The sequence below is a fragment of the Pteropus vampyrus genome, unplaced genomic scaffold, assembly GCF_000151845.1.
Source record: "Pteropus vampyrus isolate Shadow unplaced genomic scaffold, Pvam_2.0 Scaffold633, whole genome shotgun sequence".
Lineage (NCBI taxonomy): Eukaryota > Metazoa > Chordata > Mammalia > Chiroptera > Pteropodidae > Pteropus > Pteropus vampyrus.
The window spans coordinates 1,046,420-1,070,161 of NW_011889414.1; positions in this window are offsets into that span (position 1 = coordinate 1,046,420).

The following is a 23,742-nucleotide window of genomic DNA, read 5'->3' on the forward strand; positions in this document are numbered from 1 at the left end:
CCAGATTTCGGGAGCTTCTCGGCAATGGGTGAGCTCCTTTGGGAAGTAGTGAGCTCATAGCAGTGGAGATATTTTAACTCAGTCAGGTTTGATCTCTGCAGTATGTCTGATATTACCTGGCAAAGAGTAAATATTTGGTAAGTATTTATTTGTTGAATGCCCATTTGTCAAAGCTAGAGAGGAGATATTAGATTAAAGAGCATGGAGATGCAGGTCCAGTCATAAATATTAGGAAGCTTTTACCATATCCAGCTATTGTGCCATTTGCTGTTTATTTTTTTAAAGTGAAAAAAAGAAAGAAAGAAAGAAAGAAAGAAAGAAAGAAAGAAAGAAAGAAAGAAAGAAAGAAAAGGATAAGAAAAGAGATCTCTTAAGAAACTCAGTGGGAAGACAGACATTTTATGTCTAGAAAGAAGTTCAATAAAGAACAAACTAGTTCCAATTAAAGATGGCATGTTGAAACCACCTATTAGTTTACACTCTCCCCAAACCTCAAGAAAATGATAGTAAAGGGATTTTATTAAAAAGCATAAGCCCAACAGCTCAAAGGTAAAATGCAGATGGAGAGTCTAGGTGAAGATGGTAAACTGAACACCCACAATTATTTTGCTCTTCTTTAAAACACTACTAAAGTAACTACAATTGAATTTTTTAAAAGTCAGGAACCCACAAAGATGGAGAGAATAAAATAAGAGATGACAGGAGAAACTGGAAAGCAATGAATGATTGGACTTAGCAGACTGGGAAAAGCTGAAGCCTAAACCAAAAGAGGGAAAAGCTAAACATCCACTTTCCACTCCAAACTCCTCCAGTCTCAGGCATCGGTGACATTAGGTATTGGTGGCAGTAGGGTAGGGAAGCAGGCTAAATCAAGACACTTGTTTGAAAGTTGAGAACTTTGATCCCTCGGTCTCCTCCCCAAATCTGTGCAGGTAGATAATTGCCCCTCCCCTCATGCCAGCAGAAAACTGAGTTTTCCTTTTGGAAATGGTCAAGTAGAGCATGTCTTGATTGGGAATATAAAGTTGGGGATGGATACTGTGCTGAAAAAGGAGGAGAGGTGAAATGAATTCATGTATAAAGGATGCCGAAACCTCCATATCCCTCTTCCTAGAATGCTGACAGCCAGACCTTGACTCCCTGGGCAGGAGACTGGATAGGTTTTCTTTGGAGAATCTGGCCAGCTCAAGAGGAAAGTCTTTGAGACATCAGAAGTTCTCCAAGTAAACAGCCAATCATCCTACAGGAATCTCACAGTCAACAAGTCCCATTCACCTACTGAGAGCTTCCAATCAGCATTTGGTCCCCTACTCTTATATAAGAACTGGCAACCAAAGATGACCACTGATATGAGGAAAGTCACTAACATGAAAGATAGGGACTAAAATAAACAAAAAGAAGCAACTCAGCAGAAGTACTATACAGGAAGAAGAAAACTTCAGAAAAATTATCATTATTATCCTTAGAGAGATGTCAAAATAATTTCATGAAATAAAAAAAAGAACAACAACAACAAAAGAGTTCTTGGTGTTGCAGAAAAATCAGACCAGCAAGAAACCAAGCACTACTCAGAGAGTTGGAGAACTCAGGTTTATTACACCGGCGGTCCCAGAGGAGTTAGCGCTCTGAAGATCTGGGCCCAAGCTCAGGGGTAACCTTACTTTTATAGGGCTTATCCGCACAGTTACAGTTGGCATGGGCTTATTGGTTAATTTGTCCTCAGGTGGTTACAGAGCATGGGAGATGCTATGGGCTACAAGCAGTTACAGAGAATGAGGTTTTCAGACAGGAACTTAGGCAATACATCTGTTTTCTAGACAGAACAAACAAAGGGGAAGGTGAGTCTTCAGTTGATCTTGAGGTCACCCTGCCTGTTGGGTCTTATGCAGCAAGCATGTCTATAGAAGGAGAACAAAGAGCTGATTACAAGGTTAGCCATTTGAAAGGAAAATTCCTCTTCATTGGAAATAAAAAATATGATAGCAGAAATGAAAAAAAGTCACTAGAAGCAATAGAAGATAAACTCCAGGAAATCTCCCAGAAAGTAGAACAAGAAGACAAAGAGATAGAAAATAGGAAAGATAAGAGAATCTGAAGAACGGTCCAGGAGGTCCTCTATGTGAACCAGCGTTTCCAGAAAGAGGAAATAGAAGGGAGGAAGAAGGAACTTGACCCAAGAGATGGTCCAGGCTTGAAGAATACTGAGTTTCCAGAGTGAAAAGTCCCACTGAAGGCTAATAGTGTAAAATAGGCCACACCAAGGCATAACATTGTGAAATTTCAGAACACTGAGAACAGAGAAGATTCTACAAGCTTCCTACAAAGGATCAGACATCAGAATGGCATCGTTATGGTCAGAATCATTTAACTACTGATCTAACAAAAATTACAATATAAATTGTCAGGATTGGGGGTATTAAGAAGTGTGTGTGTGTGTGTGTGTGTACACGTGTGTGCAAGAGAGTGATGTGACAAGAAGGGGAAAAGAGCCAAATCCTCACTCTGTGTAGTGGAAAGTCAATAGATAATACCAAAAATGGAAAAACAAAGAAATAGCAATATAAGCACATTTTAAAAACATGTGGAGGTGAATATCAAAAGAATCAGCTGAAAGCATTGCAGGTAGCTGCCTCTAGGGAGTGGTTACCTCCACCAGGGGAGTGGACAGCAGGGGACTGCTGTTGTGTTTTGCTGAATTCAAAGCCACTTGAATTATGTAATTCTTTAAACTATGTATATGCATAAAACTGATCAATTCAAAATGTAAAACTAAAAAAAAGTAAGTGCATGAAATTTGTTACATTATTATATGTTTTTGTATGCCTGTGATCTTTCATAATAAAAATATTTTAAAGGAATAACCCTAGGCCAGGGATTCTGTAGGCTGTGGTGGGGGGTGGGTGGGCAGGAGGAGGGAATGGCCATAGGAAAGGTTCAGGGAGGTTCTGATATAATTGTGTTCAGTATGTTCTTTGCTCTGATTGGGTGAAATGCCCACCTGTACTTTGCTCACAAGTGAAAAATAAGGTGAATTGTGGGGGAGACTAAAAGCCAAGCAGAAGGATCTGGACTTTATCTGGGAAACTGGAGTGAATGAATGTTATTTCCTGTGTGCCTGAAAAAGGTGAAGTGTCCTGGCAGGACAGGACCATAGAAGATGCTGGAGGCAGGAAACCATCTAGTGACTTTGCAGAAAACCAGTGATAGGCTTGAGTGGTAGTGGTGGAGATGGAAGGAGGGAAAGAAAAAAAGAAGTGTTGAATGTTGAAAGAAAAGAGCATGGTAGTGACTGGAAGAAAGGGACGGAGGACGGAGTCCATGGTGATGGAAACTTTGGATGTGAGAGGATGGAGTCATGGAGAGAAATAGGAATTCAAGCAGAAGTGTGGTGGGGGAGGTGGGATGGGTTTTGGAAGTGTAAGTGGGTAGAGGGAGGGGTCTGTAAATAGAAAAGACTTATTGGCGGTTGGGAGAGGAGGAATTTCAATTCTAGAGAACTCTGAGATGATGGGACAAAGCCCACTGTGACAATTGATGTGTTTCTTGGGCTTTGCAGATTCAGAGTACTTGCTTAGACCCAACTTCATTCAGCCTCGTGAGATGGAGATAGCAGGCATTATTATCCCCATTTTACCGATGGAGAAACTAAGGTTCTCAAGAGGTTAAATAACCCATGGGTGCATGATCAAAACTCTGGTCTTTTGCCTCCAAATTACGTAGTTTTCCATAATTCACCCTGTTAGGTGATAGGAGTGGATGTTGCCTTTGAAAAAGATGTGCGGACGGACAAGAGCAGAGAGTCCAGGGGACTGAGCACTCTGGGATAGAAGACAGAAGAGTCAGAGAAAGAGAAGTCAGGCAAGATGACAAGAGAAAGAAGTGGCCTGTTCAGATAGGGGAGAAAACTTGGGCTTCAAGATGATGTTATCAACGAAAACAACAGCAAATGAAATATGCTGAGCTCATACCCTCCACCAGGTGCTGTGCTCAGCTCCTTTTCTCATTTGGTCTTATGACAGTTCTACAAAGTAGGAGAGGTACAATGAGGAAACTGAAATTAAATACTTTCCAATGTCATTTCATTAACAAGTGGTGGAGCTGGGATTTGAATCCAAGCATCTGACTGAGACACCTGGAAGCTCAATTCTACCATGTTAAAGGCCCTGTGCCTTCTAGCCTAGAGGGTAGAGCAATACTTTTTTTTTTTATTAAGACATCGTTTTAGTATTAAAAAGATAGATTTTTTTTTACCAGTTCCAAATGTAGTGATGATCATCATCATAAAAAAAAAAGGTAAACTTTCTGAAAGACAATGGAACTTGCCCATTTCCCCTCCTTTACCCTCAGCCATTTGTGCACTCACCCAAGTGAGGGTATGAATAGGACGGCCCAGAACAAGCTGGAGACCCTAGTGTATTTCAGAAAGGAGATAAGTCGCTGGATTGGTGTGCAAATTTGTGTATGTGTATATTTTTCTCTGCCTGTGCAGCAAGAAGGCAGTGTGTGTGAGAGAGAATGTGTGTATCAGTGTGTGTGCATGTTTCTGAGTTTCACAGTTGTGTGACTGTGTGCAAGCCTTGTTTGTGATTATGAGTCTTGTGTCCATGATCAGATAGTTGTGTATGTAGTGCCTGTGCATCAAGGTATGCATACAGATGTATGTGTACGTTTATGTGTGCAGGCATATGAGTTCTATGTGGATAGAGTTATGAGGATGTCTGTGGTCATGAATTGTGTGTCTGGGGGTAGGTCTCTTTGTGTGTGGAGGTACCTGTGTATGGATGTGAGTACATGTATGCGAGTTTGTACAAATAACGTGTTTTGTGATTATGAGTCATATGTAAGAGAGTAGATGTGTATAAATGTGTGTAAATTGTATGAATTTGTCTGTGGATGGATGTGTGAGGGTGTGTGTGTGGTTATGAATCTTGTGCTGGGGTAGGTAGGTGTGTGTGTGTGTGTGTGTATGTGTAGTGCCTGGGTATGAATGAGTGCATGAGTGCAGGTCTGTATACATACATGTACCTGCCTGTGTGTGCTCTGTGTGTGCTGAGAAGGAAGGATATCAGAAGTCCTTCCATTTCCCACCCCAGCCCCAAGCCCTCAAGTTCTGCTCTCATTTGGATCTAGAACAAGTTAGAGAGAGATGCCAACAGCCTTTCAGCTGCCTGTCGCCTGCCTGTGGAGCAGTGACAGGAAAATGTGCTTGTTTATATCCACATACTTTAATAACCATCAATTTCACATGCTTGTCAAGGGGGAGGGGAAGGGACAGGCAGTATTCAACTTGAAGAACACACAGATATTAAACTCAATGTGTAAATTAATTTGTGAGCCCAGCGAGCAAGCCTGTGCTGGAGACAGACTTCCAGGCCCTTAAGAGATTGTGAGCACCATTTCCTGTTTCACTCCTGTCTCCCTTGCATGCCTTTTAGCGGAACCTTGGAATAACATTAATTTACCTAATGTGTGCATGCCATAAGTTACTTTTTTAATTATTATGATCAAAATATTGCTTAAAATTGACGCCAGCTGCATGTGCTTCTGTCGGAGATCATAATTGCAATTGTAAATTGGGGTGCAGCTCAGAGCCGGGAGCTTCCCGAGTAACAAGCTGATACCATTAAGAAGAGGTGGATAAAAATAAACTGGCAGATCACACGCGGCAAAAATATGCCAGCTCGATTTAAAAGGATAATTAGCCTAACAGAGTAGGGACTCTCATCATCTTGGCCACTAGCTTGTGGGAGTGAAGACTAGAGACTGTGGAGTGGTGATGGGGGTGGGGGCTGGGAAAGGGACAGGCCAACAGGTAAGTTTCCCTCTCTGGACTCATTTCTCTTTATATAAAATGGAGATAATAAAACACCCATAGCAGTTCAAACCAGGTGATGCACGTGAAAGTTTTCAGGAAACCAACAAAGTCCATATGTAAGTAAAGTGATTATTATTAATGGGGCTAGGGAGCCTGGGTAGTTTTTTTACCTTCTGGGTCAGGAATTGTATAGGCTAACTTTCAAAGGAGGCTGTAGATCTAGGACCAAAAGGCTGCCTTAGAGCATAATGGTTAGGAGCACAAACCTTGGAATTCTTTTATTCATTCATTTGTTTGACAATATTTTTTTGAGCACCCTGTGCATTCTAGGTGAACTAACAGCAGTGAATAAAAGAGAGATCCCTGCCTTTGTGAAGCTCATATTCCAGTTGGGGAGCCAATAAACAGTGAACAAAATAAGTAAACAGAGGAATTATATAGAAGTAAAATATATAGCATATTAGAAGTAGATACATTTTAGTTGTATGACTTTGGGTACTTAACCCAGCACTGCCCATTTTTGACATGGCGGCACGGGCTATTATCATCAGAGTAGTAACAGTAATAATAACAGCTAGTATTTACATAGCACTCAAGATGTGCCACACATTGTTCTTAGCACTATACACATGTATTTAATTCTCAGAACGAATCTATGCGGCAAGGAGAAAATGATACTCATGAAGTTGCCATCCTGTGGCTGAGGGCAACAGTTATGTTCTCACTCCTGTGCCCTAGTTGCTACTCATCACTCTGAATGTGAATTTTCTTATCTGAGAAATGGGGACAATAATAGCGCCCAGCTCACAAGGATTGAGCAAATGCAAATGAAGTATTTAGCATAGAGCTTGGCACATAATCAGCTAGCATTCAAGGTATGGTTGCTTTTATTACTAACCAGTAAGCCTCTGACACGGGAGAGTCTGGAAGCTTGCTGGGAGCAGAGAGAGGGGAGTTTCCATCCCTTACTGTTAACCAGATAACCTGCAGAGCTGCTAAGGCATGTAAATCACCTGGAGATCACTGGGAGTGGACTGCCTAAAAGAAGCAATTTCAAGGGGGAAGGGTCTTTGTTCCTGAGCTGGTGTCAAATGAAAAAACAAATCAGGCTTAAGTGGGGAGAGACTTTATTCGAAAAGACAATTGCAGTAGGAGAATGGGACTACTGCAGTAGAGAGGACTTGAGTGTCTTAAAGGTCAGATAACAAAAAAGACTTTTTTTTTAATAGAGAAAAGTGAACAAGGATAGAAGAAATGAGGTGTAGGGAATAGGATAAGCAGGTAGCCTGAAAGGGAGCGTTTTACCCTGAGGCCAGCAGATTCCAAGGAAGGGCTGTTAACAAGGGTCTCTGTGTTCCCAGGCTGGCTTAGGCTGTAGCGGCGGGTGGGAGGATGGGGTGGTGGTGGTTCGGACTTCAAGGGAGAGAGCCTCACTAAAGTGTGGTCAGGTTAAGTTTGCAGGTGTTTTGTTAAGATTGGCTAGAGGGGAGAAATGGTTTGGCTCATTATTTATGAGAAAAGTGGAAATTTGCAGATTCCGTGCCTAGAGTTGTCACAGGTAAACAAGGAGGTCATGGGTCGTCTTGGAGTCTGATGTGAATCATATGGAGAAGTATGGGTCTGCAGTAAGCCTTTCCCTGCACAGGAAAGTGATGCAGGACAGAGCAAATTCTCCCTGAGTGAGGGGAGAGCAAACCCTGCCCTGAGAGAAGAAGAGGGTCCTTTGGCAGAGAGTGTAGAAAGAATTCAACTCACAAACCAAAGTTAGAGTCAAAAGGAAAGTTTATTAGAAAAGGGGTCACACTCCACAGACAGTGTGGTCTCCTCTTAGAGGCAGGGAGTGAGAGGGACTAAGAGAGACAAGGACAGTGAGAGAGACACAGTAAAGAGTACCGAGAGAAAGATAGTTAGAGGGACCCTGAGTGTTTGGACAATTCAGTTTATACATCATTCTTTAGTTCCTATGAGTTATAAAGATTTTGTTAACCCATTTCCTTTGTTATAGACATACAGTGAGGAAGAAGATATGTAGTGTGAAAAGGTAACAAAAAGTCTGTAGAATGAAAGGCCTGCTGGCCTTTAATCCATAGATTCCCCATGGTTTTAGCCATAGGGAATGAATGATTTTACTTTGTGTAAGGCAGCTACTCAAAGACTCCTGTTTTTCCTGTTTCCCCTTCACAGGTGTGGGGAATGGGTTGTTAGCAATCCCGGTAGAAATCTTCCTTTGTTCTGCAGGTGTCCTCCTGGCCTGGCTGCAGGGCTGATCAGCATATTGCAGTCTCTGAATGTAGCTTGATTTAACATTTTAGTTCTTGCACCTCCTCCCTACATTAAAAGGGTGAGGAATTTATGAAGCTTCACTGTTCTCCAGGAATACAGGGCAAAGTCAAGTGTTAACACTGTCACTGGCTACTGCAGGCTGGGATGAGGTGGAGAGAAGAGGTTGGTTGTTTCCTGATTCCCCTGGTGCCCACCTAGGAAGGGGTAGAGCTGGAGGGAAGTGAAGCCCTGGTCTTGCCTGGTGAGATGGAGGCCATGGTGCTAGGAGGCTCACAGCCTGCTTGGCCTCTCCATCACACCCACCTTTGGCCTAGGTAGACAGTGGAGTGGAGACCTTAGGGGTCTGGGCTACCACTTGGACCACCCTCTCTGTTACATGAACTTCCCTGAACAACAGGAAGAGGTGGAGCCTTGGCTCTGGGTCTGAGCAGAAGATGGAGGTGGGAGCCCAAGTCTCACTAAGTTAATGTAGGGAGGAGGCAAGAGAATTCAAAATGTTAAATGAAGCTACATTCAGAGACTGCAATATGCTGATCAGCTCTGCAGCCAGGCCAGGAAGACACCTGCAGAACAAAGGAAGATTTCTACTAGGATTGCTAACAACCCATTCCCCACACCTGTGAAGAGGAAACAGGAAAAACAAGAGTCTTTAAGTGGCTGCCCTACACGAAATAAAATCATTCATTCCCTATGGCTAAAAGGCTGGGAATTGCCAGCAGGTCTTTCACTCTACATATTGTTACCTCTTCACACTACATACTCTTCCTCTTCCCCTGCCTCATTGAATGTCCATATCAAAGGAAATAGTTACTAAAGAATGACGTAAACTGAATTCCTCCAGAACAATCAAGGTCCCTCTCTCTGTCCTTCTTATTGTCTTTCTCTCGGTACTCTTTACTCTGTCTCTCTCACTGTCCTTGTCTCTCTTAGTCTCTCTCACACACCCTACCTCTGAGAGGAGACCGCACTCTGTCTGTGGAGTGTGACCCCTTTTCTAATAAGCGTTTCCTTTTGACTCTAACTTTGGTTTGTGAGTTGAATTCTTTCTACACTCTCTGCCAAAGGACCCTCTTCTTCTCTCAGGGCAGGGCTTGGTCTCTCCACCAACTCTGGGAAATTAGCCCTGTCCTGCATCAAATCAAGTTGACAGATCACTTTACATCTGGGAAACAGGTTTGCTTTAGTGTTTTTTTGCCCCAAGCCCTTCCTTGGTTGCTGGCCTACCAAGAGCAGTGAGTGGGCCTTGCTGCACGTCTGTGGTTGCAGGGCATAGTGAAGCCAAGCTGGTGCCTGGAGGGAAGATTAACGGACACCCTCACCCTTTGTCTAGAGCCCCATGCACTGGGCCAGCTGCCTCTCACTGCCAACTCACACAGTTCTAGCTATGCCAACTGTGGGCTGTTTCATTGGGAAGATGAATGCTTCCCTGCAGGGAGAGGACAGGGAGAAGCCTGACCCCCTGCTTTTTCTCCAGGCTCTGATCTCCTGCCTGAGCTGGTCCTGCCTCACCCTGCAGCCACCTCCCACCTTCCAGGCTACTGATGCACCATCCTCCTGTCTTCTTGTCGCCCAGGGTGACTTTCTAATGACTATAATCAGAGTGCGCATTGAGGGGGAGGGGAGAGTACAGTGAGTAGAGAGTGCTTTCTCAGCCACCCAGTCCATTAGTGGGGCAGCAGCCTGTCACAGCACCAGAGGAAGGGGTGGGGCAGATGAACCTGGGGCCAGATCCAGAGGACTGGGGAGGGGCTGGGCAGGGAGCCCCCATCTTTTCCACCCCTTCTCTTTCTCTCTCTAGGCCTCTTGCTCAGATTTCTCTAATTATAAATGGTTTGACAACTTTAGGCCAGGCCCTATAATTAAAAATAAAGAGGAAGACAGGCAGCATTGTCTCCTAAGATGCTTTTAATTGGTGGAGTTAATTTTAACTGGCCTAGCTGGTGCCTTGGAAGGGGGAATTCCAGAATTGAGGCTTTTGCTCACCCAGCCTACTTATCTGTCTCCCCATCAGAAGGGAGCTCCTCAGAGTAGGGGCTGTGTCTTTATTCCTTTTTATTCTTTGCCTGGCACACAGTAAGCACTTAATAGGTATTTGTGGAATGAACAAAGGAGTAAGTGGCTTGCTATGAGGAAGACTGGAAAGATCATGAGCTTCTGGGGGTGTTTTTTTATTTGTTTGTTTTTCTCTTGCTGCCCAGAAGAATTCTCACTCTTGGAATCATGTCATCAAGCTAAGATGTTCTCCTAGTCAGAGGTAGTGACCTGAAAGTAACAGAAAGAAAAACAGACTAGTTCAAGTGATAAGAGAGATATTGAAAGGGCAAGGAGGGGGTTTTCATGGATCCCCCAGGGCAGGAAGGGAATAACAACTGAACTACTCAACAAACCAAGGGAATCAGGAACCCATCCTCTTATCTTCAGAGGCCTCCCCAGAAGCCAAGACTCCTCCCTGTTGTCTCCCATCCTCTTGAGAATCAGTGCCCCAGAGGGAGAGGGACAGCTTCTCTCTTTTAACTTGAGCTCAGGCTGAACTTAAGTCCTTTCTCTGGTTCTCTGGACATGGCCACAGACTGTTATTTTCAAATTTAACTGTATTTTTAAAAAGATAGAAAATAGGAATAGCAGAATCAACTGTCCAAAGGCAGGTTTTGAAAGCTAGGAATCTTGGTAGAAGTAGATGCGCACTTTTCTAACTTGTATATCACACAATAACCTCACTCTAACTTCCTGAGAGCTTCTACTCCTCAGGTAAGGTCCCCATGAATTGCCTCAGGTGAAAGTCACAGTAGCAGAAATGTCCCAATAGTTAGGGAAACTCCTTCGAACAGAGCCTGGAACAGAGTAGGTGCTCAGTAAATATATGCCATCCTATTTCCCACCAAGTGGAATAGTTTAGCAGGATGTCTTATTTTTTCCTAGGAAGAACAAAAAAGTTTCCTCAAAGACAAACTGTAACCATAGAATCTGCTCAAAATTGTCCTATCTATTCCTAACAAGATACCAAGGATACTGAGTTGCCTTTCAGAGACCCAAATCGCAAGTCATGCGGCCGAAGCACATGCAGAGGAGAGAACTTTGACCTCCAGCTGCACCTGGAACCAAAGTCTTCTCCCCTCAGCAGCCTCTCACTTCCAGGGACCAAAGGACAGGGACATGATCAGAACTTGAACACTAGAACCCCTTCAGAAGCAAACGGTTTGTTGTGTAGGAGGATCTGGCGCAGAAGCCCCTTACCATATCTTATTATAAATGGACAAGTTCTAAGCTCTCCAATCAAAACCCACACCCCCATTGCTGCCGAATACCAGCCTGTTAACCCTAACCCCTAACTCTCAATCTTTGCTTTAAAAAAACTCTTGATTAAAAGCCATCGGTTAAAAAAAAAAAGGCCATCAGTAAGTTCAGGTTTTAAGCGATAGCTTCCTGTTTTCCTTGCTTGGCACCCTGCAAATAAGGCGACTTAGTTCTCCACGCAAGCTTCCATGTTCGGTGTTCGGCTTTGTTGCGCATGGAGTGGGTACATCCCTGTTCAGTTTGGTGACAAAACCTTTCTATAAATCAAGCGCCTTGGGTCTAAGCCCTCTCTCATCCCCCACCCCTCAAGCTGCATTTCTGAGTCCTGTCAGTTTCCTAAGAGACTGAATAATGTTTTTGAAACGTTAAACTGATGTGTTTTGTTGCAGAGTAGTCTGCACTCACTGAGTCAATGGCATTGAAGTCTCTGAGGAGGGCGGCTGCAGCCTAGAACAAAGAAGTCAACTGGGTTGCTGAATGGGTTTTTCAACTCGAAGCAGATGCGGTTATAATAGTCTATGAGCAAAGTGGTTGGCATGATCTATAGCTTAAGAGAGAAAGAGTTTAGCTTTAAATTCCAAAAAAGGCTTAGCTTAAAAGCAGGACTAATCATTGAATATTTAAAAGTTAACCATAAGTCAGATGAGTACTAGACTTAGGGTGATCACTTCGTAAGGTATATAAATGTCTAGTCATGATGTTGTAAACCTGAAACTAATATAACATTGTGTGTCAACTGTAATTGAAAAGTAAATTTTAAAAAGTTAATCAGAGAATGTCTAGGGATGTAGTAGATGCTGAAGTATTGAATGAATTTACCTTTCTCCATGTGCAAAACCTGTCTATGTGACTAAATTTTTATTCTCATGCAATTCTTCTAATATTAGTTTGAAGATTTAATGGGTAATAGTAGTTAACATTGTGCTTACTCGGTAGTTTACTATGTGCTGAGCACTGTTTGATATATCTCATATAACACACTCAACAACCCCATAAAGGGGTATCATAATTGTCCCCAGGGTACAGATGAGCTCATGTAAATTGCTTAATACTATGCCTTTTAACAATGCCTCTCTCTCTTTAAATAAATCCTGTTACTTCTATTTCCATTTCTGCTACTCCAGTCTAGGTTCTTGCGTGTGTTCTTCTCCTGGGGAATATCTATTTATTTTTTTGGCCGGGCGAGATCAAACCTTCCCTGTTCTAGTACTTCCAGGGAGAGATAATAATCACTCTCTCTTCCACACTACTACTAAACCTGTGTGTACTCTGATTTTTGTACTTTATATGAAAGACTTTACTATAATTATTTGTGTATGCTGGTGCCTCTATTTTTTCACTCCACAAGTAGTGGGACTTTTCTCTGTATCTTTAAAATCTAGCAAATGCTTGGCACATAGTGGAGTTCAAGGATGGACTTTAAATGACTAAATAAATATGCGAATGAAAAAAAGGACCACAGGGCAAAGACTTGAGGATAGTTGCTGTATAATGCAGGAAGGCACTCTCTTCCTGGGAAGTTGGGGAAGCTCAGAGAGGCATGAAACCAGAGTTTAGAAGGGGCTATTGGGCCTTTTCTTTGTCCCTCAATTCAATTACCTTTATTTGGCAAGATGACATGTCCTTTGTTATCAGGAGGAATAGGGCTTCAGGACTGTGTTAGTTATCTCTCGCTGCCTAACAAATGACCTCAAAAGTTAATGGTTTAGAACAGCAGTAACATTTATTATCTATCACAGTTTCTGTGGGTCAGGAATTCAAAGAAGACACAGCAGGGACAGCTTGTCTCTGCTCTGTGATGACTGTGGCCACAGCTGGAAAACCCAAAGGCTTAGGGCTGGAGTTATCTGAAGACTTCACTGGGTCTGAGGATCTGCTTCCAAGGTGGTGTACTCACATGGCTGGCAAGTTGGTGCTGGCTGTTGATGAGATGGCTCATTTCTCTCCATGTGGGGCTCTTCTCAAGGATGCCCGAGTGTCCTCATGACATGCCAGGGGGCTTTCCCCAGAGCAAGCAATTGAGAGGGAAGGAAGAAGAGAGGAATAGGAAGAGGAAGCGTGTGTGTGTGGAGAGAGAGAGAGAGAGAGAGAGAGAGAGAGAGAGAGAGAGAGAGAGAGAGAGAGATCGCGATCCTCGTATAGCTTTAGAAGTTAAGTAGCATTACTTCTCTCACATTCTATTCCTTAGAAGTAAGTCATTAAGTTTGGTTTACATTTTGAGGACATTTTAACAAAACCACCACAAGAACAAAATTAAGTTCAATATAGAGAGATAAAGAAAGTCATGTTTCTGCACATTTCAGTTATGACAGTATATATTTCAACCTGCTATATCCATCTTAAATACTTCTTGGATCTGAACTTTTTTCTCTATCTCCACAGCCACTTCCTTTGTTTGGGTCACCATTATCTCTTGTCGCAGCATCATAACTGTCAGAATTTCTCTGCCTCCAATCTGTTTTCTACTCTGTGGACAGAGCATGTCTTTTCTAACTTCTGGTGGTGTCTTTCAATCCTAGGTGTTCCTTGGTTTGTAGAGTCATCATTCCAATCTGTTTTGGATGTCTTTGTTTCCAAATTTTCCTTTTCTTAAAAGGACACTAATCATATTGGGTTTAGAGCCCATCCTACTCCAATATGATCTCATCTTAACTAATTGTATCTGAAAAGATCTTATTTCCAAATAAGATAACATCCATAGGTCTGGGTAGACATGAGTTTTGGGGTGACACTATGCACTACAATCCAAGAAACAATCCCTGCTCTTAAGGAGCCAGGATTCTGGTGGAATGGGAGCAGACATAATAACAGAACTGATGCAGTGGTCGAGAGTGGAGCATGCTGGACCAGGAAACTCATGCCAGGAATGGGAGAGTAGGAGAAGGATGGAGGACATCTGCACTAAACCTCCTGGGGGATAGGAGTTGGTAAGGTAAGGATGTGAGATGGGAATTCCTAATAGAGGAAACAGCATAGGTAAAGGCAAAGAGAAATGGACTGAGTGTGTAGAGAACTACCAGGAGTTGGTGATGCTGGAGCATCAAGTGGTGGGTAGGCAGGAAGTGATGAGAGACAAGTCTGGGCAGGAGAGCAGGCCTGGTTGTGGAGTGTCTTATACATCATGGAACTTATCCTGTAGGTTATTGGAAGCCATCAAAAAGTTTTAGGCAGGAAAATGATAAGGCCCAATATATTTAGAAAGATGACTTTGGCACCATGTGGGATTTGTTGGAGGGGGAAGACTGAGGGCCAGCTGCAAGGGATTGAATGTTTGCTCCCCCTAAAATTCCTATATTGAAATTCTAACATCTGATGTGATAGTATTAGAATCACTTTTGGGAGGTCATTAGGTCATAAGGATGGAGCCATCATGAATGAGGTTAGTAGCCATATAAAAGGACTCCAGAGAGCTCTCTCATTTTTTTCCCACCATGTGAGGATACAATAAGAAGTCTGCAACTTGAAAAAGGGTCTCACCAGAATATGACCATGATGACACTCTGCTCTCAGACTTCCCAGCCTCCAGAACTGTGAGAAATAAATTTCTGTTGCTTATAAGCCACCAAGTTTATGGTAAGACACTGGTGAATTGACTACAGGCTGTAATCCAGGCTAGAGATATCAACTGCTGATATGGATCTTAGCCAGTTTGCATGGGGATTCTTCCAGAGATAAGTACCATGGACCTGCACCACAAACTCTGTTTTGAAAGCAGAACTTGACTCTCATAAAAGGAAGGCAGAGAAAGACATCAGAAATTGTTTTCTAAGAGCAAAGTTTAGATTTCCAGATCTAAAGTCAAGGCTGAATTTCCCAATCAGCTAGCTCCAATTGGCTTTTAGACATCTTAGGGAGTACTTTCCATTGATTTTCCCATGGGAATTTTCTCCACATGCCCATCCCCTGTCAGGTGCAGTTTCTAGCAAGACCAGAGCCTTTTCAACAGTACACAATATGGTAAAGGAGTCCTTGGGGCCTGAGCAGCCTGAGGATACCCCTTCCATGTAGGATGCCCCTTTCCTGTACAATGCACCTTGTTTCCTGGGCTAAGGAGAGTTTTCCTTGGCCAGCGCCAATGTGAGTGGTTAGGGGGTCCAAGCACAGAAGATTCCCTCTTTACCCAACCCACCTGTGCCTTTGCTGTTGGCTGTTAAGCATTAAAGTCCCCTCCTTTTAGGACATTGTAATGCACCCTTCTTTTCCCAGAATAGACAAAAGAGATGTTTCACAGGCAGCTGTAAATGTGAGTTTGGGATGTTAATATTACTGTGGGTAGGAATTGAAAGGTCTTTGGGCCAGGCTGTGGAACTACCTCTGTCTGGTGGGGATAGAGTGATGAAAGGAGTATGCAAAAGTACAATCCAAGATGATGGAATTAGGGGATGGTTGTGGGAGTAGACACTTCTTGTGGTAGCTCAGATAACTGCTTTCATCGATTCATTGATTCATTCTATACGGAAATGTTGTAAAACACTGAAATAGACCAAAAAGATTATCAGTGTCCTGACAGGCATATTCTTGTTTATTTTTCAACCTTTATTGTCTATTTTACAGCTCTGGAAGTTATAGACACTGGTAATAATGCAAATGCTTGTTGTCTTTAAAAATGCAACTTAATCTATGTTCAGTAGAATGCAGTTGGTTATTGCCCTGTGGATAGACCCATTTTACATCTATTTGTAAATTCATTTCAGTATTCCTTATTTGCCTGTTGTTTTGTATTAAATGTGTCCCCCTCTCCACAAATTCATACATTGAAGGCCTAATCCCCAGTGTGACTGTACTAGGAAATGGGGATTCTAAGGCAGTAATTAAGGTTAAATAAGGTCATAGGGTGGGGCTCTGATTTTATGGAATTAGTGTCTTTATGAGAGACAGGGGAGAGCCCTCCTTTAACCCTGCACACCAAGGAAAGGCTATGTGAGAACATAATGAGAAGGCAGCCATCTACAAGCCAGAAAGAGCTGTCAGCAGAAAATGACCATGATCTTAGACTTCAGCCTCCAAAATTGTGAGAAATACATTTATGTTGTTTAGGCTCCCTAGCCTGTGGCAATTATGACAGCTATATTTGATGTTCTTTGAATTTTCCTTTGAACCAATTGCAACATCTTACTGGTTCTCCCATTAATAATGAGTTGAATAAGATATGGAAACAGGTTGATTTTACATTGGTATGTAAGAATCATGATTTTATCCTTAAGACAAAAATTCTTCTTTGACCATTCAATCATTCGGCTAATGTTTGTTGATGCCTTCCATGACCCAGGCACTGTGCTGATGATTGGGAATACAAAGATAAATTTAATACAGTCCATGTCCTCAAAGATCTGGTTGTCTAGCGCCAAGGCAGACAGGGAGGGAAATCGGTGATTATTATAGAATGACATTGCTGAGGCTGCAGTTGGGAGAGGTGGCTTTCAGCAGAGATTTCAGGCAGAATTTTTTTTTTTTTTAAGTGAGAAAAGCATAAGTTTTGGAATCAGATAGGTCTAGGTCCAAGTCCTCAATCCACTACTTCAAAGTTATGTAACTTCAGATAAATTAATTTTCTTATCTGGAAAGTAAAAATAGTAGTATTTCTGTCTTAAGGTTTTGTGAGAAATAAATGAGGTGCTGTGTACAAGTGCTTAGCTTAGTGCCTGGCATGTAATAAATATTCAGTAAACATTAGTCTTCTCATCTCTGCTGTGATTTCAGAAGTGCAAGCCCCCAGTTCCTTTTTCTCCCTGCTAGATGATACCAGAAATTCTTTTAGAAGAGAAAAACCCTTTCATAACACAACTATAGAAAGGCTTGCAGTATAAACAGCCTGGGACAGGAAACACAGTGACTGCCACACATACTAACGTGTAATTTACTGATGCCAGGTCTTCCGCTCAGAGAAGGTTTTGAATAATCCCTTGCTGTGAGTGCCTTCAAAAGCACTTTCACATCTCCTTCCTCATTTAATCCTGCCGCTGCCTTCTAGAGAGGGCTGGACCCAGATGATCATCCTCATTTTACAGAGGAGGAGACCTGGGCTCTGAGCAGTGAAATAAACATCTTGCTCAAGGTAACCCAGCTAGTGACCAGGGCGCCAGGCCTCAAACCTGGGTCTCTGGACTCGAACAACATACCCTTTCCTCCAAGGGGTGAGAGAAGGGAGAGAAGGGAGGAGGGGAGAAGTACAAGGAGGGGAAGCAGTCACTCTAGGGAAGGGAGCTTGGAGGCCCTAAGCTCTGAGAAGCTCGGGTTAGCTCTGCTTGGAGAAGGCAGAGCATCTGAGGGTGGCAAATGAAGGTTCTGTGATATATAAGTTGTGTGATTTTTAACCATGTTTCTTCTTTTGTAAAGTGGAGATGGTAATGCTTATTTCATAAGGTCACTATAAGAATAAATAGGATAAAATAAGCTAAGTGTCAGGCATAATACTAGAGTAGAAGGCTGCAAGCTGCACGAGGGCAGGGACAGACCTGTCTTGTTCACCATTGTATCTCCAGCATCAAAAAAGTGTTGGGCACATGTGGGTACTCCATAAGAATTCATTAAATGAATGAATAAGTGAGCAGCATGTGCTCAATAAATGGCCACCACTGTAACTGTGGTTTAGAAACAGGGTTGCTGGTGGAACTAACCAAAGCTGGGATGTGGAGGGGTGGCTGGAAGAGCTGTGTCTGTAGATGTCTTCCAGGTTGATGTGAGGAAGGCAGGTTCAAGGAAGAGCTTGGGTTATTTGAGCACCAGGGCTCTAGGACATCTGCTCTGAATCAAAGAACCAGGATATTCTGCATCCAGGCAGAAGTTGTAGGCACACAAGTAAATCCCAGAGAGGGGATGGAAACAGAAGGGGCAGGAGCAGCTTGAGTGGGTAGTCCAAGGGCCATGCAAACAGCCCCCAGGAGGGCAAGCAGAGAGAGCTTTGTTATGGCTTCTGTACTTGGGCGGGTGTGTGTGGAGGTCACAGAAGGCCTACAAGGACCCCGACTGCTACCATATTTTCTGAGCACTGCTCCATCTCCTTCAGCCTGGCCTCACAAGGGGCCAGGATGTTTCATCAGGAGCCATTTACACTCCTTCTATGACCCTCCTGGGACCATTATCCCTGCTCAGGCCCAGATCTTTAATGGATTTCTATCTATTCAGATATTTTTGATGAAGCATGTCTTTAGTCGAAGCTAGTGGGACCAGAAATCTCTGTCTGTCTTCATCTAAATATTTTTTTAAATAATATTTTTCATTTTTTAATTATAGTCGGCATACACTATTATATTAGTTTCAGGGGTTTAACATAGTGATTAGACATCTATATAACTCACAAAGTGATCACCCCAATAAATCTAGCACCCCTCTGACACCATATATAGTTATTACAATATTATTGACTATATTCTTTATGCTATACTTTATATCTCTATTACTATTTTGTAACTACCAATCTGTACTTCTCAATTCCTTCCTTTTTCACTGACTCCACCAGGTCCCTTCTCATCTGGTAACTCTCAAAATGTCCTCTGTATCTATGAGATTGTTTCTGTTTTTGTTTGTTTATTTTGTTCTTTAGATTCCAAATGTATGTGAAATCATATGGCATTTGTCTTCCTTTATCTGACTTACTCCACTCAGCACAATACCCTCTAGGTCCATCATGAAATATCTTTTTTCCATCCTTTTACTTTCAGTATGTATATATCTTTTAATCTGAAATGAGTCTCTTGTAGGCAGCATATGTAAGGGTCTTGTTTTCTTACCCACTCAGCCCCACTATCTTTTGATTGGAGCATTTAGTTCTTTTTCACTTGAAGTATTTGTTGATAGATACGTAATTATCATCATTCTTTATTCATATTTTTGATATATATATTTTTCTTCTTCTTAAAGAAGTCTTTCCAACATTTCCTGTAATACTGGCTTGGTGGTGATGAACTCCTTTAGCTTTTTCTTGTCTGGGAAGCTCTTTATCTGTTCTTCGATTCTAAATAATAGCTTTGGTGGGTAGAGTAATCTTGGTTGTAGGTCTTGGCTTTTCATGACTTTGAATATTTTGTGCCAAGCCCTTGGTCTGCAAAATTTCTGTTGAGAAATCAGCTGACAGTTTTATGGGAGCTCTCTTGTAGGTAACTGACTGCTTTTCTTTTGCTGCTTTTAAGATTCTCTCTTCTCTTTAACCTTTGGCATTTTAATTATGATGTGTCTTGGTGTGGGCCTCTTTGGGTTCATGTTGTTTGGGACTTTATGAGCTTCCTGGGATTGTATGTCTATTTCCTTCACCAGGTAAGGGAAGTTTTCTGTTATTTCTTCACATATGTTTTCAATTTCTTGTGCTCTCTCTTCTCTTTCTCGTACCCCTGTGATGTCAATGTTATTACACTTGATGTTGTCCCAGAGGTTGCTTAAACTGTCTTCATTTTTTTGTTTTTGTTTTTCCTCGTTGCTGTTCTGATTGGGTGTCCTCTGCTACCCCATTCTCTAAATCACTGATTTGATCCTCCACTTCATCTAATCTGTTGATTCTCTCTAATGTATCTTTCATTTCGAATATTGTATTCTGCATTTCTGACTGGTTCCCTTTTTATGTTCTCCACCTTCATTTTTATGTTTTCTCTCTCTCTGCCAAAGTTCTCACTGAGTTCATCTACTCTTCTAATTTCATTGAGCAACCTTATAACCAGAGTTTTGAACTCTGCGTCTGGTACATTGCTTGTCTCCATTTTGTTGAGCTCTTTTTCTGGAGCTTGTTCTGTTCTTTCATGTGGGTCATGTTTCTTTGTCACCCATTTTGGCTGCTTCCCTGTGTCTGTTTCTATGTATAAGGTAGGGTTCCTAAGTCTCCTGGTCTTAATAGAGTAGCTTTATGTAGTAAGTGTCCTGTGGGGCCCAGTGGCACAATCTTCCCTGGTCACCTGAGTGAGGTGCTCAAGTGTGTCCCTTGTGTGAGTTTTGTGTGCCCTCCTGTTGTAGCTGAGTTTTGGTTGCTGTTTGCATGTTGATGGGAGGGATTGACCCTTAGGCTGATTGGTTGTGAGGAATGGCCAGTGAGGAGCTGACTCTATGGATTAGGATTCACTTTAGCAGGGCTCTGGTGCCTGCCCAGTCTGCCCTTTGGGTGTATCCTCCTCAGATGCAGACCTGGATGGTGCTCCAGCTCTATCACTGGTTGAAGCAGGCCACACTGGGTGTGCCAGCCCAAAGGCCTCCTGGAGGGGCCTAGCTGTAGGTCAAGTTCAGCTACAGTCTATGCATGTCCAGGCCACCTGGCAAGAGTCATCAAGCAATCTGCAGACAGCTGCCACCCATGCTGGGCTTATAGGTGCCTCAAGGGATCAAGTCAGAAATTTAGGATGGCTGCCATTAGTGCCATAGGGCTTGAGACTGTTCAGCAAGAGGTATGGGGCATGCTGAGGCCAGATGCTGCTTCTTTGGATCTTTTTTTTAAACTTTGAGAGATTTTATGAAAATTTGTACCAGGAGTCAAAACAGCCCATTTGTATGGAATAGACCATGGGAGGAAGCTTGGATGGACCACAAGTTGGGAGAGGTAAAGTCTTAGGAAGTCCCCTGGGCAGAGCAACCTGTGTTATCCAGGTTAATGGATATATGGCACCTGCCTGTGCTTGCATGCTGGTGGGGTGGGGGGTGGGGAGAAGAAGGGAGAGACGGAAGGCTCAACAAAGTAAAAATGGATATTGTTAGTACTTCTGTCCAGGAGAAAGTCATCTCTCCAGCGCTTGCCCTGAAGCTCGACAACTCAGTCCCTGGCACTCCTTGAGCAGCTGCCCCAGCGCTGGAGTTCAGAGTGAGTCCATCAGTGAGTAAGTTCAGGTGCAGGCCATTTAAGAGGAATGTCTGTGACTTCAGTTGCCCTCCATCTCACTCAGCCACAATCTCCCCTGGTTTTTCATAGACAGAGATTGTGGGGACTTCTCTTCCCAGCACTGGAACTTTGAGCTGAGAGGCTCAATATGGGGCTGGGACCCCTCACTCCTCGAGGCAGTGGGGAGGGGACTCTGCAGCCAAGATAACCCTCCTGATTCTTGACTGCCACACATAGTCGTGGGATCAGGCCATTTCACGTCTCTCTCCCTCCTATCAGTCTTGAGGTGACCTCTTATGTACGTCCCTAGTTGTAGGACTTCTGTTCAACCAGATCTCAGGCAACTTCCAGTGATAGTTGCCCTGTAGTTTTGTTATAATTTTGGTGTGATCCAAGAGGAGGCATGCACAGCATCTACTTTCTACACCATCTTGACCAGTTTTCCATCTGAATCTTCACTTCTGCCTTTTCCAATCCCTTCTACCCACTGCCTGGCTCTTTCCCATGATCATCACACTTGCTCAACTGTCTCCTCTTTTAAAACAAAACAAACAAACCCTCTTTTCTTCACTCCAGCTGTCTCTTCAGATAGCATCTTATCTTTTTGACCCATATCTTGCTGTCTTATGTCTTCACTTCTTGTTTACATTTCAAATCAATAAAAATTGGTTTCCAGATGTTATTCCTCGGAGGGAAATCTCCAGTAGTCTTAGAAGTAACCAATATACTCCCACATTCCATTTCTAAATCTATCCACTGGACATCCTTAGGACATTTCTGACTTGAGCAGCATTTGACAACGTGAACCACTGCCTCCTGGAAAGCAGCCCTGTTGGATTCCCTGATGTGAAGCTCTCCTCCCTTCCCTCTGACTTGCCTAGGCTCTCTTGGTTTCCTCTTTCAGGGCCATTACCTTTCCTGGGGGTTTTCCTCAGTATCTGAGGTCCTCACCTTCTCTCGCTCCACAAGTTTTCCCTGCGTTAGCTTATCCTCCTTGTGGCTTTACTTATCGTATACAGGCCCATCACTGCCTCTCTAGTGCAGGCTTATCTTGGGAGCAACAAACTCATACATGGAGCAGCTATGAACAGCTCTGCATTTCTGCATAGATACCTCATAGACACCTCCATCTCACTTATGCACAAGTGAACACATTGTGAATGCCCCCTCCTGCCTTCCTGCTGTGCTTACTACCTCAGGAAGCATCCACCCCATTGCCTATCAGAAATCCGGACATGATTTTTTGGCTCCTCCCTCTGTCACTTTCCAAGTTCAGTCCTTCTGTTTTTTTTTTTTCACTCACGTGTCCATTAGGTTTTCCCTCCTAATTAGCTTCCCAATCCACCCCCTCATCTCCTTTCTAATGGCCCCCACCCTAGCTTGGAGGCCTTCTCCTGCTCCAACCTCCTCCCAGGCCCCCTGCCTTTGGGATTGCCTCTGTTCACTTCTCTGCTCATCAGCTCAGCTGGTCTTGGGCTCTGTCTCCTGCCTTTGTTTTCTGTCTGGCATGTCCCCTTCTTTCAAGGTTCCTTCAAGTCTCACGTCTTTGAAGATTATGGTGATGGTTTAAAAGAGTTGTCCTGGGGCTGACAGACCTGGTTCAAATCCAGATGTTGCCACGTACTAGCTCTGTGACTTTGGGCAAATTTCTTAACCATGCTAAGCCTCAATTTCCTCTTTTGTAAATAGTGGTTACTGTGTCACAGATTGTTGTGTATCAAATGAGTGTCTCTAGATGCTTTTGCGTTTTAGAGAAAAGTGCTAATTGCTGGCAGAGAGACAGGAATTTTTGTTTTGGCAATGACCCTTTGGATTGTGACAGATAAAGCTCTCTGGTCAGTCCTCACCCTCAAAGTGAAATTGTGAGAAGAGAGGGCCAAAGTGGGGCAGATGCGAGGGAGTGTCCAGCCGCAGGTCTGGAGGACAGAGGCTAAAGGGAGAACTCAGGAAATGTGACTGGTGGAGGAGAAGCTTGCAAAAACAGAAGGTCTGGTTTTAAAAACTTGAGCTGTTTGCTAGGCTTATAAAAGTCCCACCTCTTTCCCAACTACTTCTGACTTTCAGTAAAATTCTCTTACAAGTTCTGTCTTATGTTAGTAATATTTTGGGGGGAAAATTAAGGAAGAGGTTGAGCCACCTCACCTGTCATTTCTTCCAGGAAGCCTTCCTGGACTCTCCCGCCCCTGCCCCAAGTCTGCTTTAGGTGTCCCCACATCTGTAGGTCAACAAAAAGACAAAAAAGGCATGAACTCAAGAACTGAGTCAGAATAGGATTAAGAAAGAAGAGGAAATCAGAATGAGAGGGAATCTTGAAAATGTCAGGTTCTGGCAACTCTGAAAAATTTTTGAGAGAATGTGGAGTGGAACCATTTTATCTGAATATTAAAGAAAAGGGTGACTCCAAAAACCTTAAGAGACTTTGAGAGAGAATTTGGATTATTGAAAATTAAATTAGATAATGTACCTTAAGCTCCTAGCACTGGGCCCAACACATAAAATACTCTTAGAAATTTAGGAGATACTGTTTTTTTTTTTTTTAAAAAAAAACATTATAATG